Here is a 19,703-nt window from a genome sequence, read left to right as displayed (position 1 = left end):
CCCCTCTCTCTCTGTTTGTCTCTGTCTCTCTATCTCTGTCTCTCTCTCTCTGTATATATATATATATATATCTTGTTATCGCTCCATCTCTATCCCCTCTTATATATCTCCCTCTCTCCATCTCTCTCTATATATTACTTCCTATCTCTATCTTTATTTTTCTATATCTTCCCTCTCTCATTCTCTCTCTCCATCCTTCTTTTAAACTCTCTCCTCTCTTTTTTATCTCCCCCTCTCCTCTTCATATCTCACTTCATGTCCATATCCATCTCTACCTATATATATACATAACTATCTTCCTCTCTAACTTTATCCCCTATCTCTATCTCCTTACTCCTATCTCTCTTACTCTTCCCCCTCTATCTCTACCTCTTTATATTAATATCTCTCCCTTGCTCTCCCTATCTTCCCAATGCAAATATAACATGAGCCTATTAGTTATTCAACCCTATTATCTTCTTCATTCAAAGGTTTTGTTTCAATAACATTTGGTTTCTTCTAAGTAGACGTGTAGTTGATTTGGAGCTATCACTTCCCCATTAAGACCTTTGTTGCACAAACAATATAATTTTGTAAATGTTGTACCAATCAGCCTCATTTACTACAAGAATTTGTTGCACAATTGTTGTGCCAATATCTCCCTTTATCTCTTCATATATCTTTTTCTCTCCCTCTCTATCGCCCCCTTCATATTTCTATGTCTACTCTCTATTTCTATGTCTAATAGCCATCTTTGTATTTCGTCAGATAAAATGTACTTAAATTTAGTTCATTGTTTTTATCGTTTTCCATCACCATCGTTTTCCATCGGCACTGATTTTCGTTTGTTCGTAACAACATGGTTCGCTATTTTAAGTTCCTGAGATTTTGTCCTACTTACCGTTAAAATCATATCCACATAGAAATTGACGATGTAAGTTTATTTTATAAATATGGTTGAAGTTCGAGAAGCTTTGCAGATATCCATTTAATGCATTCAATATTAAATTTACCAAGATGGACACGCTATCGTTATTTTCCCTATGGAAAAAATTAAATAATATTTTCCAATTTAAATAATTCGTTTAATATTAAATAGACAATCATCATCCCCAAAAACAAGTGGTTCATATTATTATTTTTTAATTAAAAATATTTTTTATTAAATAAACTTTTTAAATAGAAAGTTTTACATTTATTTTATATATAACACATGTACATAATAAACGTAATGCATACATATTTATTAAAATTATATATTAAATTTTATATTTTAATTGAAATAAAACATGAAAATTGAGATACATTAAAAAAAAAAATTAAATATGATATGTACTAAATTTAAGTAATAAATAATAAATTATATATTTAAATATTTTTACATTTTTATGTATAAACTTAATAAGATTATTATTATTTACAATTAATATTTATAAATTACTATTTTTATTAATAGTTTTATTTTGTCATATTTTAAATTTTCATTTCGATTATTGTATTTTAATCTTTTATTTAGATTTAAGTTTGAAAATTAATTTTAATAAATTATTATTTTTATTATTATTTAATTTTTTATAGGTTTTTGCTTGTCATTTAGATTGTTTTGTTTAGAATTTAATCATAGATTTGAATTTTATTTTATTTATGAAATTACAAATGATAATTAAAAAATATTCTATTACTTATAAAGTTTATTAGAATTACTTGAATTTATAATTATTTATCTTATTAAAATTTTAGAAGCATACATGATAGATCTAATAAAATTCTTGATCTCATTCATACTGATCTATGTGGGCTGGCAAGGACTAAAAGTTTTCAAGGTGATAGATACTTTATGTTGCTTATTGATGATTATTATAGAATGACGTGGGTTGCATTTTTGAAAGAAAAATCAGAAGCTCTTGAGAAATTCAAAATTTTCAAAGCTATGGTTGAGACAGAAACATGATTGAAGATAAAATGTTTAAGGTCAGATCAAGGTAGTGAATTTACATCCGATGAGTTTAACAACTTTTGTGAGAAGCATGGAATCAAAAGACAATTTTCTGCACCTAGAACTCCACAACAAAATGGAATAGTGGAAAGGAAAAATATAACTATCTTAGATGCTATAAGATTAATGATGATGGAAGCCAAATTGCCTGATATCTATTGGAGAGAAGCTGTCAATACTGCGGTATACACTGTCAACAAAGTACACATAACAGGTGATACTAGTAAGACTCCTTATGAATTATGGTTTGGTCATACTCCTACTGTCAGATATTTTATAATTTTTGGAAGTAAATTCTATATTTCATACTCCTTATTCATTTGTCTTTCTATAATCTGTATATTTCATAAAAAATCATTCCTTGATATCCAACATCTTTGGAAGTAACTTATGCTTCTAAGCATCACTTTGGTAATTACAGTTGCAACACAAAACATCAAATTCAGAGAAGAACATGTCAAGATCTTCAACATATTGTTCTCAAAACATTGGTAGAGCTGAATGAATTATATTCTTCAATGGGCTTCCTGCATAGGATGAGATGAGATCATTATTGGCCAAGGATCGATCATTAAATTATTGTTCTTTCTATATGTGTAAACCATAATTACAAATTTTCAAGGTACCCAATAAAATGAAGGTGAGGTTATGTTTTTTTTTAATTTTCTTAAATTCTACCACTTTGTAATTTATATAAGTCTTCAAATTGTTTTGCCAACTCAAAAGTGATAGTCTTTAAAAGACCACTTGGAGGCTACAATTCAAGATTTTGGAATTTTTGGTTTTACTAATGGAATATTAGGTGGTGATTCAAGGTATAATTTTTCTGTGTTCATTTGTTGATTTATAGTAATTGATTCATTCACACATTTCTTTAGATATTTTATACTCCTTATTCATTTGTCTTTCTATAATCTATATATTTCATAAAAAACCATTCCTTGATATCCCATGTGTAGATAGAGTATCATCCAAGTCTAATGCAACATCTTTGGAAGTAACTTATGATTCTAAGCATCACTTTGGTAATTATAGTTCCAACACAAAACGTCAAAGTCAGAGAAGAACATGTCAAGATCTTCAACAGATTGTTCTCAAAACATTGGTAGAGCTAAATGAATTATATTCTTCAATGGGCTTCCTGCATAGGATGAGATGAGATCATTATTGGCCAAGGATCGATCATTAAATTATTGTTCTTTCTATATGCGTCAACCATAATTAAAATTTTTCAAGGTACCCAATAAGATGAAGGTGAGGTTATGTTGTTTTTTAATTTTCTTAAATCCTACCACTTTGTAATTTATATAAGTCTTCAAATTGTTTTGCAAACTCAAAAGTGATAGTCTTTGAAAGACCACTTGGAGGCTACAATTGAAGATTTTGGAATTTTTGGTTTTACTAATGGAATATTAGGTGGTGATTCAAGGTATAATTTTTCTGTGATCATTTGTTGATTTATAGTAATTGATTCATTCACAAATTTCTTTAGATCAAGTTTAATTATCTTTTTTTTTTTCATTTGTTTGTTAACTAATTGTAGCCTCACTTCTTGTTTCAATTTTTTTGGGTTATTAGACTATTTACTATAGTTTGTTTGACAAATATACGTTTCTCATCTTTTATTTGATTAATGGATCTATATGATTTAGCATAATGCAAATTAAGGGTAGTTGCCTAGTCCTAACTAAACTTGCTAGGATATCATGTCTTTAACACTTTTCTTGAGCAACGATGCCAAAATGCTAGGAACAATTTGAAGGAACTATTATTCATTCTATATTTAAACAATATTTTGATATTTTAGTTTATACCTATAGAAAATAGTCTCATGCAAACTATAAAATATAAAAAATATTTTTATTTTCATTGCATAGGAGAAAGAGCCCAAGATAGATTCCAAGATCCATGTGGCAAGAATCTAACAACTGTAAGTGTTTTCCTGACTTACACGATTCTTGCATGCATGTGAATCAGGATTATATACCCATCACAAAATCTCCAACTAGGGCACCCATGTTACATGAAAACACTTCCGTCAACATGTAGAGAGCTTAAATACATGCAAACCCCTTGCATGCATTGGATGCTACCTCCAAGAATAGCCAATTGTCATATAATCCACCACAAATGTCATAGATTTTGTGATGCATATGAACAATTCATAATCCTCAATAGGTGTCAATCATTGTAGTAGTGAAGCTATCTGCCTAACTTGAAGTACACTTTAAAGAAAAAATTAGCACTTAAATGAATAAAAAATGAATCAAAGAAACAATTTGTTGTAGGAAATCTTGTTGGAGACTACTTTATATAAATTAAGACAAATCCCTACATTTAACAACTAGTTATAAGAAACATCAAAACATACTTTCTTAGGCTTTGTAATTGTCTTACAACAAAAACTTATTCTCTACAAATTCGATACAAGAAAAACAAAAGAAACTCCTCACATTTGAAGCTATACACTTTTTCATATTAAATCTCTCCGTCTGGGAACTAAGGTGCCCTCTTCATATTCCTCTAGTTTTCAACTTTTTGCTCTCTTTTTCCATCCTTTTTCACAGGAGTTGCATATTCTCTCAAGATCTAAATTTTAATGTTCTTTTTCCTCCTCATTTTGGGTGTTGAGATTATCCAAGTAACTATCTTACGAGTTGGTAGGTAGAATTTGTCAGGAAAATGGTGTCTCAACCTTGCATTTACATAAGGCTACTATTTATAGTGATTTTTCATTTGAGCATGAATTAATGCAAAATTTTCCTTGAAGCTTTGGATTGTCTAGATAATCATGCTGATAAATTTTTGTTGCAAGATCATGCCTATATTCAAAGATATTAAAGTTTTTTTTTAATTGGCAACTAAATTTTTGAAGTCAATTTTGAAGGTCTTAGAGGCTCCAAAGTGGTCCTAAAGTGTATATAAATAAAATAGAATTTTTTTTCTTGATAGAGCACATTGCAAGCTTTTTGGAGATTCAAATGGTTTGTCAATTGGATACCTAGGTCAAAAGTTATGACCTCTAGAAGTTGGGTCTCCCGAGATAGAAAATGTAAAAGCATGTAATGCCTACCAAAATACCCTAGAAAAACATAGCTAAGTAACATGCAAATAGAGATAATAATATTTTTTAACTTCATCTATTAATGCAACATAATCAACTAAGAGCACATATGAATTAAACATCTATCTACTAAATATGCACATATTCATCTTAAGCATGAACATAAGATCACATTATGCAAGCAAGATTAAATACAATACATCAATAACATTCCCTAGGGTATCTCGATACCATTACTTAAATAAACATACACCTCCAACAAATACTAATTTCATAAGGATTAGAACATTGAAGAGAATTAACTTTATCCCAACTAAGCCTAATCAAATGGCAATTCATTCAACCATGAATCTAGATCCATATTCCATAATTAAACAATATCCAAGATACAACATAGATATAACAATGAATATAACATATTACATAAGGATCAAATATCCATTATATCAAATTTATGATACTCAATCTACATATACAACTATATCATGAATGCCATACGTATCATAATACATCAATCCACTATGAGAATCCATCCAATAGTTGAAGAGATAAGGAATCTACTTCCACGCACAAGAGAAACCAATGAAGAGCATCCTAATGGAAGAAGGCATCAAACCACCTGAACTTGTGGAACCATAAGGAACCACCCCTCATGCTAGGAGATGACACAAGATCCCACACACACACTAGATCTAGGCTGAAACCTAACAACCAAAGGATAAAACCAAACTCCCTCAAGTGAAATCCACAAGAACAATACACCAACACACCAACACACCATATGGCTAAATCAAAAGCATGAGATCTCCAGAGGCTTCTCCAATAAATAAGGCTTAAGGTGCTAGGACCTACATGTAGGGAAGGAGTGCCATCACACACTATCACCATAAAGCAACCAATGGGAAAATGTCTCGACATCCATGATACACATGCCAGGCCATCCCTACCTTTGAGGATATCAAGGGAGTTCGACTTACCTGTAATAACCAAGGTCTTCCCAACCATTCCCAGATTAATATAATTACACTAGGGATATGATTTGAGGCCACAAGTCAACTCTTATCTTATTATGGTGATTTACCTCTACCCATCCCACCTAGGGTTAGTTTACTTATGTTATCGTTTGATTACAAGGTAAACTCTCAATGAGCTATCCTAGTGGTCTAGACCGTAGTACTAAACATAAATAATCCTAGTAGTCTAATTCTCATGACCCCAGTCACTCACTTGGAAGCCCACTCCCCCTAGCATGCACCTAGACCTTAGGGTAACATATCACATAACAAGGGCTCTCAATGCAGCATAACTGGATAGCCGAGGTTTAACAACCAATATGCTATAATCAAAAGACACGAATGCCATATGCCATTTAATCACAACCTCACAAGCAACATGGAGCACACATCATGCAATTATCATAATATCAAAAGTAAACTCAATATGAGCCCAAGAGAAAATAAATGCAAGGCACAACATCTTTCTTGTAACCATACAACAATACAAATACACAATTTAGATCAAATAGCTAGTCTTGGGACAACTCAGGAAACCCAAAATGATAGTCTTTGGATACTGAAAATCAAAATATAGAAATAAAAAAGGATTCAGAAAGCCAGGCAAAGCAGTTTCATACATTTTCTCAACAAATTAGTGCATATGGAAACCAAAACAATGCCTTCATAAGGTACTTTAGCGCATATGACTAATGAAACAATGCTTGTGTGAACCACATCAACACATTAGGTAACTGAAACAACACACTCAGGCTTCAAAGAGCGCCTTTGACCCCTAGACTGGTGAATTAAAATATAATGATAGCACATATACCATAAATAATGACACCTTTGCAAACTTTGGCAACGCGTATATTTACTAAAACAATGCATTCACCTACCAGAATAGCAAATATATAGTTTCAACGTATTCGTACAATAGTTAAGCGTATACGCAAAGCAAGACTCAGAAATATGGAAATCAGAGGATACGACTCAGCTGAGGATACACTAAATTATTAATTATGACATAAATTCGACTTAGAAGAGACACAAGACAACTCTTACAACTCAACAAATACGCACAAGGGATATAGAATCCAAGCATGATATCACACCGTGAAAAATACAAAAACCATTGACGACAACACCAGAAGTATAGCCATTATAAACAATAATTCCCAATATACTTATTTCTTCTTTACCATGTAAATAATCTTACAACATAATCAATTTTCCCAACCCCTGCAAACAATCTTTACATAGACACAGTGCAAACAAGCTTGTCTCAAAATTGACATGTAGATAACACGGGAGTAATATCTCCAACCTGGAAGTATATAAGTGATGGAAAATGAATTCGATGAAGTGCAACAATTCAAAATCCAAGCCAAGCCAAGACTCCACAATCCAAATTCATAGAAATATAAACAACCCAAAGGGGTAAAAGGAATTAAAATAATATAAACAACCAATTAAGTAAATAAACCAAGGCACAATAGGATATAAGTGGCCAATCAAATATTAAAGCCACAACTATATAAATAAATAATAAATCCAAAAGGGATTAAATAATAAATCATTAAACAAAATAACAATAACAATATAAATCACCAATTAAATATAAATCCATAAAATAAGCATAGATAATAAAATATCCCTAATAATAGCTATCACACATTAATATTAAATATTAATGCCAATCATTGATTTAATTAATTATTATAAACTAATTAATTTTTTAATAATTTAATTAACCAATAATCACAACTCCTCAAGACAACCCAACATAGGGTAACATAAAATACCACGAGACAACTCTAACGACAATACCACGATTGACAGGATACCAACCTAAACCTAGAGTGTAGAATGCGATTTCATGTTACCTCCTATCAACTTGCCATTGTGATGGACACACTTAGACCTGTCAAGCTAGGTGGAGTTGATGATGACAACATATGAAATAACATATATCATAAATGATCAGGAAAGTGAAGAGAATCACAAGATCATATCGTGCTCGCAATGAGTGATATGACATCGTCTCTATCACAAATACACAAATAAGATAGTCACGAGAATTATAGCATCAACTCATCCAGTGTAATCATAAAGTGAGGCTAGCACATAGCATGCAACCATCATATCACCAAAATAAAATGTGAATATTGCATAAGCATATAAACCGGCAAATAATAGACCATCATAATAATAATCCATGGATGTCATCTTCCATATGAAACCATAATGTCAACTGCAAATATGACACGTCTGTCATCAACCATAGGGAATCCAAATCATAGATCAATCTATAAAATCTATCAAAAGCATTGTAGAATAGTCTAAGTTATAACCATGTCGTCTATCGATGCACAAAAAGGAAAGATGAATCAAGGAGGGGCACTACATCCTGCCCACCTTGTCCCAGGCTTACTCCTTGAAGCCTGAAATGTTGACATTGTGTTGTCATTGATGTCAACCGGTATGAGAGATGTATGTGCAACACTGCCATGAAGGAGTACAAAATGAGATATCTTTGATACCACCTTGTGTTGCAGAGCACCATTAAGGTAAAGAAGAGAATTTCATTCAGAGGAATGATCACTGGAGTCACCAGTACACAAGTTAGTGCCTGACATGTGTGGAAGAAATGGTAAGGTTATCAGTACAGTGTATCACTGATAAGGAATGGATGTCAATTGATAAGTGTTGTGTTGACAGTGTGTAGTTGCCAACTGGAAAACTCATGACCAGTGTACAAGCAGGATGGGCAAGGTTCTTGACCTGTTGTTTGTGATGAAGAGGCAGAATGTTACCTAAATCACATGAACACCAGAGGAGAAGAATGAGCTGGTCACTGGTATGCTGTGTGGTTGTAGAACAACATGACTCCCACCGGATGAAGATGCAGTCACCATGTGAAGAGATGACTGACAATGCATGTGCCCACACCGGATCACATGTGCCTGTTTGAAGATGTGCTGCACAAATAGGGAAGTCACATGAGTGCATTACATGATGCAGATGACAAGGTGTCACTCCATCGGCAAGTGGAGATTATCAGCTATTATGCATAGTGTGCATCATAGTTCTGAGAGATAAGGAAGAAGAGGTAAAGGAAAGTGTTGAAAGGCTCACACTAGAACTACCGGTAAATCAAAGGAATGCCTCAAGTGCATAAGGTCAGGGATATGCATTGGACCGACAGAGAAGGCATATTGTGTTGCCAATACAGATGAAGAAGGATGGGTTTGTCTCTTTGAAAAAATGGTTGAGATATGTTCCAAGGTGATCTGGGAGAAGGCAAGGTTGAGCAGAGGGAGTCAGAGGAGAATGACGAGATTGGAGATGGAGTCTGGTGAAGGTTGATGACATAGTATCATCAAGAGCGTTTACCTATATGTATGTCCACCTGTAATACAGACAAGGTGCAGATGCAAAAGACTCCCATTTGATGAAGATGAACATGCTATGGATAGCTAAACTTTCCACCCTAACCACTCAGTAACCACAGAGTTACATCGCTCTGCCTGAGGGTAAGTAAAATAGTTTTTTTTACAACTAACTTATAAAACCATTTTCTGACTAAAAACAACAAAAAGTAAAAAAAACACGGGAACGGTTATCCAATTCATGGCAACATGCGACTAGTTTGATCCGTCTTCCACTCCATGAATGCCTCCATTAATTACTGGATGACAGGTTCAGTCGGAATGACTACATGTAAAATTCGTTGTTGCCAAACCTCCTTATCACTATGCACCTGTTTTACTTTATCCACATGGTTGTTCAAATGATCTATGCATAAAAACAGTAAGGATTCGGTTTTAGCAATGGCGGAGAAATCTTTCTTGGTGACCACCGTTTCACTCCTAACCATATCAATTTGCACTTCAGAATATTTTCTTATGGCTTCACCAGTGTCAACGGTTTTTCCATCCTCTTTCATATATTTCACTCCAATGCATTTTAGATCATTAAGCATGTTTTGTAACAATTCAGACGATTCTTGCTCAAGTTTAACAAATTCCTCATAGCCCAGTTTTATTACCGAATTTATCCATTCAATGTTAGTTTTGCAAATGTACAGAATATTTTTATTAAATCCCTATAAAGGCTTTTCTGCAAGGAACTTCATTACGCCATCTCTTTGAACTTCTTCCATGTGAGGTACTATTCGGGCCCACTTGGCTTCTTTGTTCTTCCAAGTTGTGTTTTCCTTTCCCAACTCTCGGATAACTTAAGCAACATCATCATACACCTTTCTCAAATACCTAATGTATTCTTTTCCCTATTTCATGATCATATCTAACCATTCAAGGACCACACCATGTACCATTTTAATCCTTTGTACTTCTATGAGCAACTTCTGATTGGTAGGGGACTTGGGATCAAAGAATGCTCATTGTGCAGATAGTGGTTCCGGATCTAGTCCATGGATTGCGTCAATATATTCCGCCATTTTTCTTAAGTTTTATTTTAGTTCCCTTTTATCCTTTTCATCTTTCCAAGTCCTAGTTATGATCTTTTTCATCGAAGCTTCAAGATGAAGAACATCCGTGGCCCGAGAAGTAGTACCAAAATTCACCTTTTCAACAGTAAAATACATGACTGTAGGGTCCTCTATTTTCTCAGCTGTCAATGGGCAAGCTATCTCTACAGTCTAATTCCCACTGTCAGCATCAAAATCAATTCTTGAAATGGTCTCCAGTTTCTTCACTTTGGGAGTCTTCCCCAAGCACTTGTTCACCATATCTTCCAAAGGGACCAAAACTGGAACTACATTCCTTTTCTTTCTATTTAGGGTATTTTCTAACCATTAGAGGTTCAATGCGCACAGAAGTTTCATCAGAGCTAGCTACAATTTCCTTTTCATTCCTTACTACCAATGTGGTAGTAGTGTTTGCCAAACTATCCACTTGCTGAGTGTCATTTGTAGCATCAACATTTAGCACCTCCAAGTCTGGATGAGCTGAAGGATCTTCCATATTAGGAGAGGCTTCTAAATCAACTAGCATTGAATACACAAGAGATTTCTTAGCTCCGCTTTTGGTTATGGCCTTGATGATCCTAGTAGGAGCTAGTTCATTTTTTATTTCCATCGGCCTAGCACTCTGACTAACTCTAGTCTTTGTTCTGGATGATCCTGCAACACAAGATGTAACATGGGAATTAGCCAATGGGACTTCAGAGGATGAGGTTGAATCTTTCTTAGAGACCTTTCCGATTCTTCACTCTCTTAGCCATCTTTCAATTATTTTGATAACTGGGAATGTCCTTGTTTGAATCTGGTCCTCTTCATCTTTTTCCTAGTCCACTTCTGGAATGACTCCCTTCTTCCTATCATCCACAAACTAAGGATCCATCAGTTCACTCTCATCATCCTTGACATTAGAAATATTCATTGTCAACTCAAAGGCCATGACTTGCGGTAGGGTGAACCTTTAGTGTGTCCTCTTGCTAACTTAAAACTCATCACATCAATCAGCCCAAAAATCCTCTATATTTGGCACATGGATAAAATCTTTTCTTAATTTTAGATGGGTGGCGACAAACCCTTTGGCATCAAAATTTGCTCACGGACCATATAATTGAAAATTCAATTTTTTAAATTCTAGTTCCAAATTCAATTCATTAGAGACACTACTACAAATAAAATAAGTTAATTCAATTAGAAATGAGACACTTGTTGATGTCTGGCTCTGTACTTTGTATCAATATAGGCCAACTGCCAGCATATTTCCATTAAAATCTGTTTGTCAAATGCATATCTAGGAAGCTTGTACGGTTCTCCTTCAAAACCCCCTACCCTTAGGTAGATAAACTTGGGAAACTGTATGAAGAAGCTACCATTAGTACCAATTAGTTGCATAGATTCATTAGACAATCTTTTATGAATGTTTCCCTTCAATTCATACACCATCCTGCCTAGGAATATGCCATGCACTTTATGATAATTTTCACAGGACCTTTGTTGTTGAAGATGCGGGTGATATTCAAATATTCTCATATTGTCCACCTACGCTTAATGGTACAAACCAGGCCACAGTCTAACACATGTGCCAAGCAATATAGAAGATATGATGACATATAGAAGTTTTTTTTACCGAAGCAGCTCAAACCTTCATGCAACCTATCTGCAATTAATTTTTCCCAATCAATATATCTTTTCTCACCAAAAATGACTTGTATGAAGAAGTACATCCAATCTTCCCAATAAAAGGCCATTTGGTTCCCCCTTACTCTATGTAACAAAATGACTATGCCTTGACTTCTTGGATTAGATGTTCCTGTGTCAATGGACTTGGCAGTCAAGAACCTCCTCTTTGAAACTTTAACAACCAGTTCCTTGCAATGACATTCCTATAGAATGATTTCTTTTATGAGAAAATCCCTTTTGACTTGCACACCGTCCAATCCTCATATTGCTCCTTCTCAGGTCTTTTCATAATGGCAACAACAACCTCCTGACTAACCCTAAGCAGAACCTCACCATCTGTGCTTCTTACACATCTCTCAATAGGGTCATATCTATTCATGCATTCTAGAACCAGCTCAGGACATCACACCGCAGGAGGGAAAGTTGCTGCTTCCACTAACCAACTATCCAGAATCCTCTGCATTAAAGGAGGACCAGTGGGATTTCGTGCCCTTTCATGGAATTCGTCTAGGTCTACTGACGACATAAAAGTGTCCCCTAACTCTGACAAGGTACAAACTAACCAAGACTTTTGGTCTATCTTGGGCAATTTAGGTCTGATTTTGAATTTGCCAACAAAATAAAATACAGCAAGGGAGACGAACTAAACCAACTGAACTACCAAGAAAAGCTTCCAATTTAAGAAATCATAGAGATGAGAAGAAGATTTTGAACTCACCTTTTATGCAAAGCTCGAAATCCAAAGAGACAAGAACAAAAAATATCGCCTGTGCAAATACCTTACTTACCAAATTAGGCAAATGAAGAAGGCAAGTATTTATTTTTTATTTTTTAAATAAAACAAAACTTGAGAACAGGCTTAAAAATCGGTCACAGGATTTGATATGATTGTAACTGCATGCTTATCCATGCCAAATTATTCTGAAAAGACTTAATTCTGACAATTCATTAATTGCAAGTCTTTTCCCTCCACATCCTTCCCTGAAATAATTATTCTCAAGTAGGATCTTCTTTTCGACTCATTCCCTCGAAGTTCACCCTTTTAAATCTAGAATACTCCCTCCATGGTGATGCTTCGTGATTTTTATGTCCGCTACTTTTATGTCCAATGCTATTCAATCCTTGAACTTTGAACTTTGAACCCTCTGAGAAGTAGTTCAAATGTTCAAGTTCAAAAGAACATAACAAGGACAAACTAAGACAAAGAGAACAAAATGCCGCAGCTTATGCGTTACAAGGACGGGACTCAGGCAAGACTTGACTTTCTCAACTTTGAACTTGAACGTTTGAAAATGTTCAATAATTCAAGTTCAATAACAATTGACACTAAGACCATTAAATTTTCTTTTTAAAAACAAATCCGCGATACAACATGCTCCACTTGAACTTGAACCTTGAACTTAGATGAGGTTCAATTGAGAGGCTCAGTTCAAGATAAAATTTAATAAGACAAAAACCAAAAATCACACAAACCCGGACTAAATATACACTCCTTATTTTTAAATAACATGAGAACATAAATGCCTCAGGAGAATGAGGAGGGTAACACAAATGATGTCAAATATTCCATTCACAGTTCATGATTTGTTCATATCGGAAGTGTGATTGAGCTTTGGTGAGGTCCGGTGAGATAGAACGAGACATCCAATAGAGTGTGTAGTATTTTGATTAGCGGTTCATTTTGGTTGAATGTTTTGTGTTGTGGATCTCAGAGAAGCATTATGGATGTGTAATCTACCTTATTCCAAGTTTGTGGGCTCTGGTGAAGATTCTTGAGTAAGATAAAAGATTCGATTTACATGTTTTTGGTTAGAACAATGTTCATCAACAGTAACATGTGGATATTCATTATGCGGATTAATCTTGGTGGTTGTAATTGTGTTTGAGGATTATTTTCTGACATATGGATAACATGTGGACAATTCTTTTTCGTCCGCATATGCATTGGAGTTCGGATTGAGCCGACTTGGAGAACACGTTTCATTTGTGTGTTATGCATTTTTGGGCCAACATGTAGATGGCCTAATTTGATGTTGTCGATATATAAGAGCGATTGCTATTATCATTTTGGATATCGATGATTGTGTGTTAAGTATTTTTAAGAGATTGTGCATAGTTTCATGTGCACAAGTAAAGGATTTGTGCTTCAGATTACAACAAAACAATGCAGTATAGCATAGAAATGTAATATTGTGTACTTTATGCTTAACTGAAGCTGTATTTTGGCATTTGTAGGTGTTGTTTATCTGTTTAGACATTCCAATTATATTTGTAATCATTTTGTAAGGTAGTGAGCCTTCTAGGGTTGCAACCCTTATTGTAATTTGAACAGTGAGCTCTAGGTAGTGTGCTTGAATCCATGTGCATTCCCCTTATGTGCTTGATACTTAAGGTGGAGAGCAAACACTAGTTTATTTAGTTACTAGCATTAATTTAGATTAATCTAATAGCCATCTTTGTATTTCGTCAGATAAAATGTACTTAAAATTTGTAATACTCATGGGTCCCAAAATTGTTTTTATACCATTGATTTCCATTGAGGCCAACAATTGAAAAGAAACTCAACTCTCATGAGCATTACAACTTGTAGGTATAGTTTACCTCATGGAATGCAATGATGGTCATTAGATTATATTTTGAATCAGTGGTGGCAACTAAATATTGCTGGTAGAACCCTAAAGTAACTAATAATTATGATGTATTATTGACAAATTAATTTAATCTTTTACAATAACTAATAAAATTTTGGCGAATCTGATCCAACCATGTATCGAATATTTGGGCGAATCTTTGAGTTAAAAAATTTAATAAAATAAATTATCTGGCGATTTAAATATGACTGAAATAAAATTTTGTAAAAAATGTGGTGATTTAGGTTACCTTAAAACTTGAACTATTAGCCAAATTTTGATTTCCAAATTTTAAAAAATAGCCAATTGGCGAATATTAGCCACTAAAGAAATCACTACATTGTTGGCGAAAGGAGGTCTCCTTTATGTTGAAGGCGTGTAACCTTGTTTCTAGATTCCTTAAGACATCAACATATGACTATGTTGACATATTAAGTGGGGCCATACATATCACCCCTTTTATATTATACTTTTGCTCTATATTTGGCATGTCTTATGTGAGGCGTTCATTCTTGAAACAAGACAAAACGAAGTCTTATACGAGATGCTTCATGCCTGAAACTAGACACAACCTTTTAATATGTCTTATATAGGGTAGACATGCTCTAAACCAGAGAAAAAAAAGTTTTATACTATTTTTATTTCATGTCCTATACAGGTTGTTGCATGCTCAAAACCAAACAAAACAATGTCTTATACGGGATGCTTAACTACTAAAACCGGATAGTGACATATGTAGTAAGGTGAGTGGAATTAGCAAAACATAGCTAGACTATTCTGCCTCTCCTCCCCACCATGGATCACCTAACATAACACAACTTGCTGGCCTGTGGAATCCATGTTCCTTCTTTCTCTCCCATGAACCCATAGCATGACACATTTTGCCAGTGTTGGATCATGGTTCATTGTTCTTTAAATTGGTGTACATTTTTGTTCTTTCTACAAGTCCACTTGTTCTCTTGCAATAACATGCGGATAATGATATTAGAGGTTGAGGCATTTTGATTATCGAGGCCTCTTCAACTAGTTGACTTGAAACTTTTAGTTCTAATGATGTTTACTTTTGTTTATGCTTGAAAGTTACTTATTAAGGAGCATGCTCATGAGATCATACTCTGATAAAGTAGGGGCCAAATGTAGGGTCGCAAATTGTACACCTTTATTAGTATGTTCAATTTCACACTTTCCTAGCACCTATTTTAGTACTTCCCTTTCCTCTATGCATTATAGGACCTTTATTGACTTAAATTAATATTAAGGGTCTTATTCTTTGAATTTATTACATCATCACACTCTTATTTGAGCCCTTAATTATAGGCATGCCCTTTATTCTTTTAATCCCAATTTAATCCTAATCTTGCCCTATTTTCAATCTTCAAGGCAGATTTTAGCATATCTACACATTTTTTTTTGAGACACCAAGATCGATTTAGGATTAGAATCATGCTATCTCACATCCCTAGAACATTGGAAAAAAGCTGATAGGAGCAGGTAGTATACTACTTGGTCCTGAACATTTTCCCTGAATTTCAAGAGAATATTAAGGTGGTCATACCCTATTCAAATCTAGCTCTGTGCAAAAATATATCAATTCTAAGTCAGCATAATGGTGATTTTAATTATGAAATCCTTATATAAGGCATCCTTCTCAATTCATTTTCAACAATTACACCTTATGCTAATGTTATCATCAACTCAAGAGCAATTATTCTTCCTCAAGAGCAAATCTGAGTCAAGGAGGAGCAAAAATACATCAAGGCATCTTCATATTATGTTTCAATTATAATTTCATGATAAATTTTATGTGATTTTTCATGTTATTTAATCAACACATGAAGGAATTATCCTAAGAGCATTGCATCATCTATTGGAGGTACAATCATCTACTTTCAATTATTTCATTTGTTCCCTCAAAATGTAATATTTTCCAATTTAGTTACAATTTAATTTTTATTTCAATTAGGTTTAATTCCAAACCCGATGTTTGACCTAAGGCAAACCCCTATCCACAACCCTTTCTTTCCTCTTGTGTACAACTACAGGTACCCAATGGAGCCAAGAAGATGAGAACAACATCATGACCCAAAAATAGAGCATCCAACCAAATTTCAATAGAAAGTGTCTGGACCAAGGTTCTCCGGTCCTCCTAGAATAGGTTCAAATTTGATAGGTGTCTCTTGGATTATCTCAAAATCTATATTTTTAAACAATGGCACTAGGCGCTCTGGTTTGAGCACCCTGGTCCTATCAGTTTGGTTACAAATTTCAATTATAGGCACACAATCAGATTATCCTCCCATTTTTTTACCTATTGCACAAAGATTTTGTTTCATTATCAGTTAGCATAATTAGTCCACCTTGTTATTTCATGCATTTACCTTCTTACCCTAGGTTTGTCATTCAATTTACATCTTTTCAATTACAATTTCAAGATGAGTTACCTAAAGCTCAAATTGTGTTCTCTCAAGATGGGTTACCTTCTAAGGATATTCAAAATCATTATGATCCTTGTATGATAGTTGTCCCTATTAATGGTAATTCTATAAGACGAACCTTAGTGGACAATGTATTTGGCCTTAATGTTTGTAGCATTGATCTGTTGGATAATATTATTGTGGACACTTCTCTTATTCAACTTGAATCTCTTTCTATTCATGGCTTTGACAATGCTGATAGGTCATCCTTAGGTACAGTAACCTTTCCCATTAAGATAGGACTTGCTATTTTAGCTACACCTATTCAAATTATGCTTGAGAAGCTTACTTACAACCTTGTTCTAGGGAGACCTTAGATTCATCGTATGCAATCTGTCCCTTCCACTCTTCATCGTCAAGTCAAATTTATTTATAACAACAAGATGTATACTTTGCACACTGATACTAAATTACAAGTTTGTTTGCAAAATTCATCTGATTCTAGATCTTCTTCACATTTTTCTAATTCTTCTACTACTCAAGTTTAAACGTCATCTCCTCCTAAATACACTTCTTCATCCGAAGAGGTACTCTTAGATGATGATTGGGGGTGCTTAGATTTTACACCTACCTTTATAGTAGAATATAAAATCACCCCAATAGGGCCTAAGACTAAAAATAGTGATGATATGGTGGAACCTAATAAACGATCAACTTTGCCTAAACAACTTAGTAAAAATTTTGTGGCTTCTTCTAATTCAATGTATTCTTCAAAATATTCTTCTAGTTCATCTAACTATGACATTGAGACCTATGAGACCATGCCATCTCTTTCCGATATGGAATCCCTTTATGGTATGAGTTTTCACATTTTAGCTAAAAGTAGTTATAATGGAAATGGTTGTGGCACAAGTGGACAAGGGATTAGAGTTCCTTTAAAAAATAAGATACGTAAAACCTCATTCAGACTTGGATATAATAGTTCAAAACCCACTGAACCATCTACAATACCATCTCTCAATGTGAATTCCATATTTAGTAGTGATGACTGTGCTATGTTAAATGAAACCCTTGATGACCTTATTTCAATTATATCATCCTCTTCAGCTCTCAACACTCATAAGGAAATGGTGATGATTGACAAGTCCCTTTATGAGGCTTTCCTAGTGGTTATTAAGACTGACAATCCCATTTGTGAGGCTTTAGCTTCTATTCATTCCAATACCCTCACTTATAGAAATGAGGCCCTAATGAGTTATGTTTTTCCCTTTCCTAAGGTTTCTTTTATGTATATGAAAGTTTGTGTGAAAGTGGAACATGACATAGAGGCCTATTATTCTTTTAGAGACTATTATGTTGATCAAGACATTCTGATGCTTATCATCTTATGTATGATTTTATTTTCATTGATTGTAGATCATTTCTTCATCCAATATATCATATATTTAAATAACATTAGTTTCTAGCATGATGCTCCTCATTACGTGACACTAGTAGCTTACCTATCGAAATATAATAGCCTATTTTTGTACCTCATCTTACCTCTTTTTTGGGGGGCAAGAATGGCTTTCAAACATCTCTCCTTAAGATTTATTTGTCTCAAGTCAAGACAATTTACTCAATTTTTGTCTTAAACCCTCACTCTGTGTAGTAGTGTCACATGTTGATTATCTGATTTATCATCCCTTCAACTTTTGTTGGAAATTCGTTATTTGATTCATTTTGACCCATTTGAACATTTTCAAAATTTTTCCACAGTGTTTGTAACTTAGCTATATGAACACTTTGATATGCATTTACAAGAATAGTCAATGCCTCTTTAGAATGTGTACAACATCACTTATTTGAGGAAAAATTGATTGACATAGTGCACCTTGAATTAGAAATAAAGCTTCATTGTCTTTTTGTGAATTTTTCTAGAGTTAATGCATTAATATTTTTTAGGTTCTTCATATCCATTACTAATAATATGCCCTAAATCTTTAGATTTCAACAAATTTTGCATTCTTGGATTGCAATAAGCAAAATTCGTTCGACCCAATAAACAAAATGTGTCCCATTAAAATAGGAATCAATAGTTTTGATGTCATGCAATATTTGTTATCTCAAATAAATACAAAAAAACAACATAACGGCTATTGTCAATCAACAAAAAAATATCTTCATCTGTTTAAATATATGACACTTTAAAAAAAAATAAAAAAAATAAACCAAAATTTTTATTTTTAAAAAAAAATCAACAAATATTTATCTTTAGATTTAATGCCGTTATGTTTTGATTTGAAAAAAAGCTTACAGCCCACAACATAAGAAAAAATTATCTTTCCTCTTGCTGTCTCACATAGAAATGTGAAGAACAAACAACAATAAAACTTACCTTCAGAGCCGTCTCCTTTCCTCCTTTTATTTGGAACAACAACTTTTCTTTTGACTGGACAAATACAATTACCTTCCTTCAAAACAGC

Source organism: Cryptomeria japonica, unplaced genomic scaffold, assembly GCF_030272615.1.
Source record: "Cryptomeria japonica unplaced genomic scaffold, Sugi_1.0 HiC_scaffold_230, whole genome shotgun sequence".
NCBI classification, from domain to species: Eukaryota; Viridiplantae; Streptophyta; class Pinopsida; order Cupressales; family Cupressaceae; genus Cryptomeria; species Cryptomeria japonica.
Note: the sequence above shows the minus strand (reverse complement) of the source record.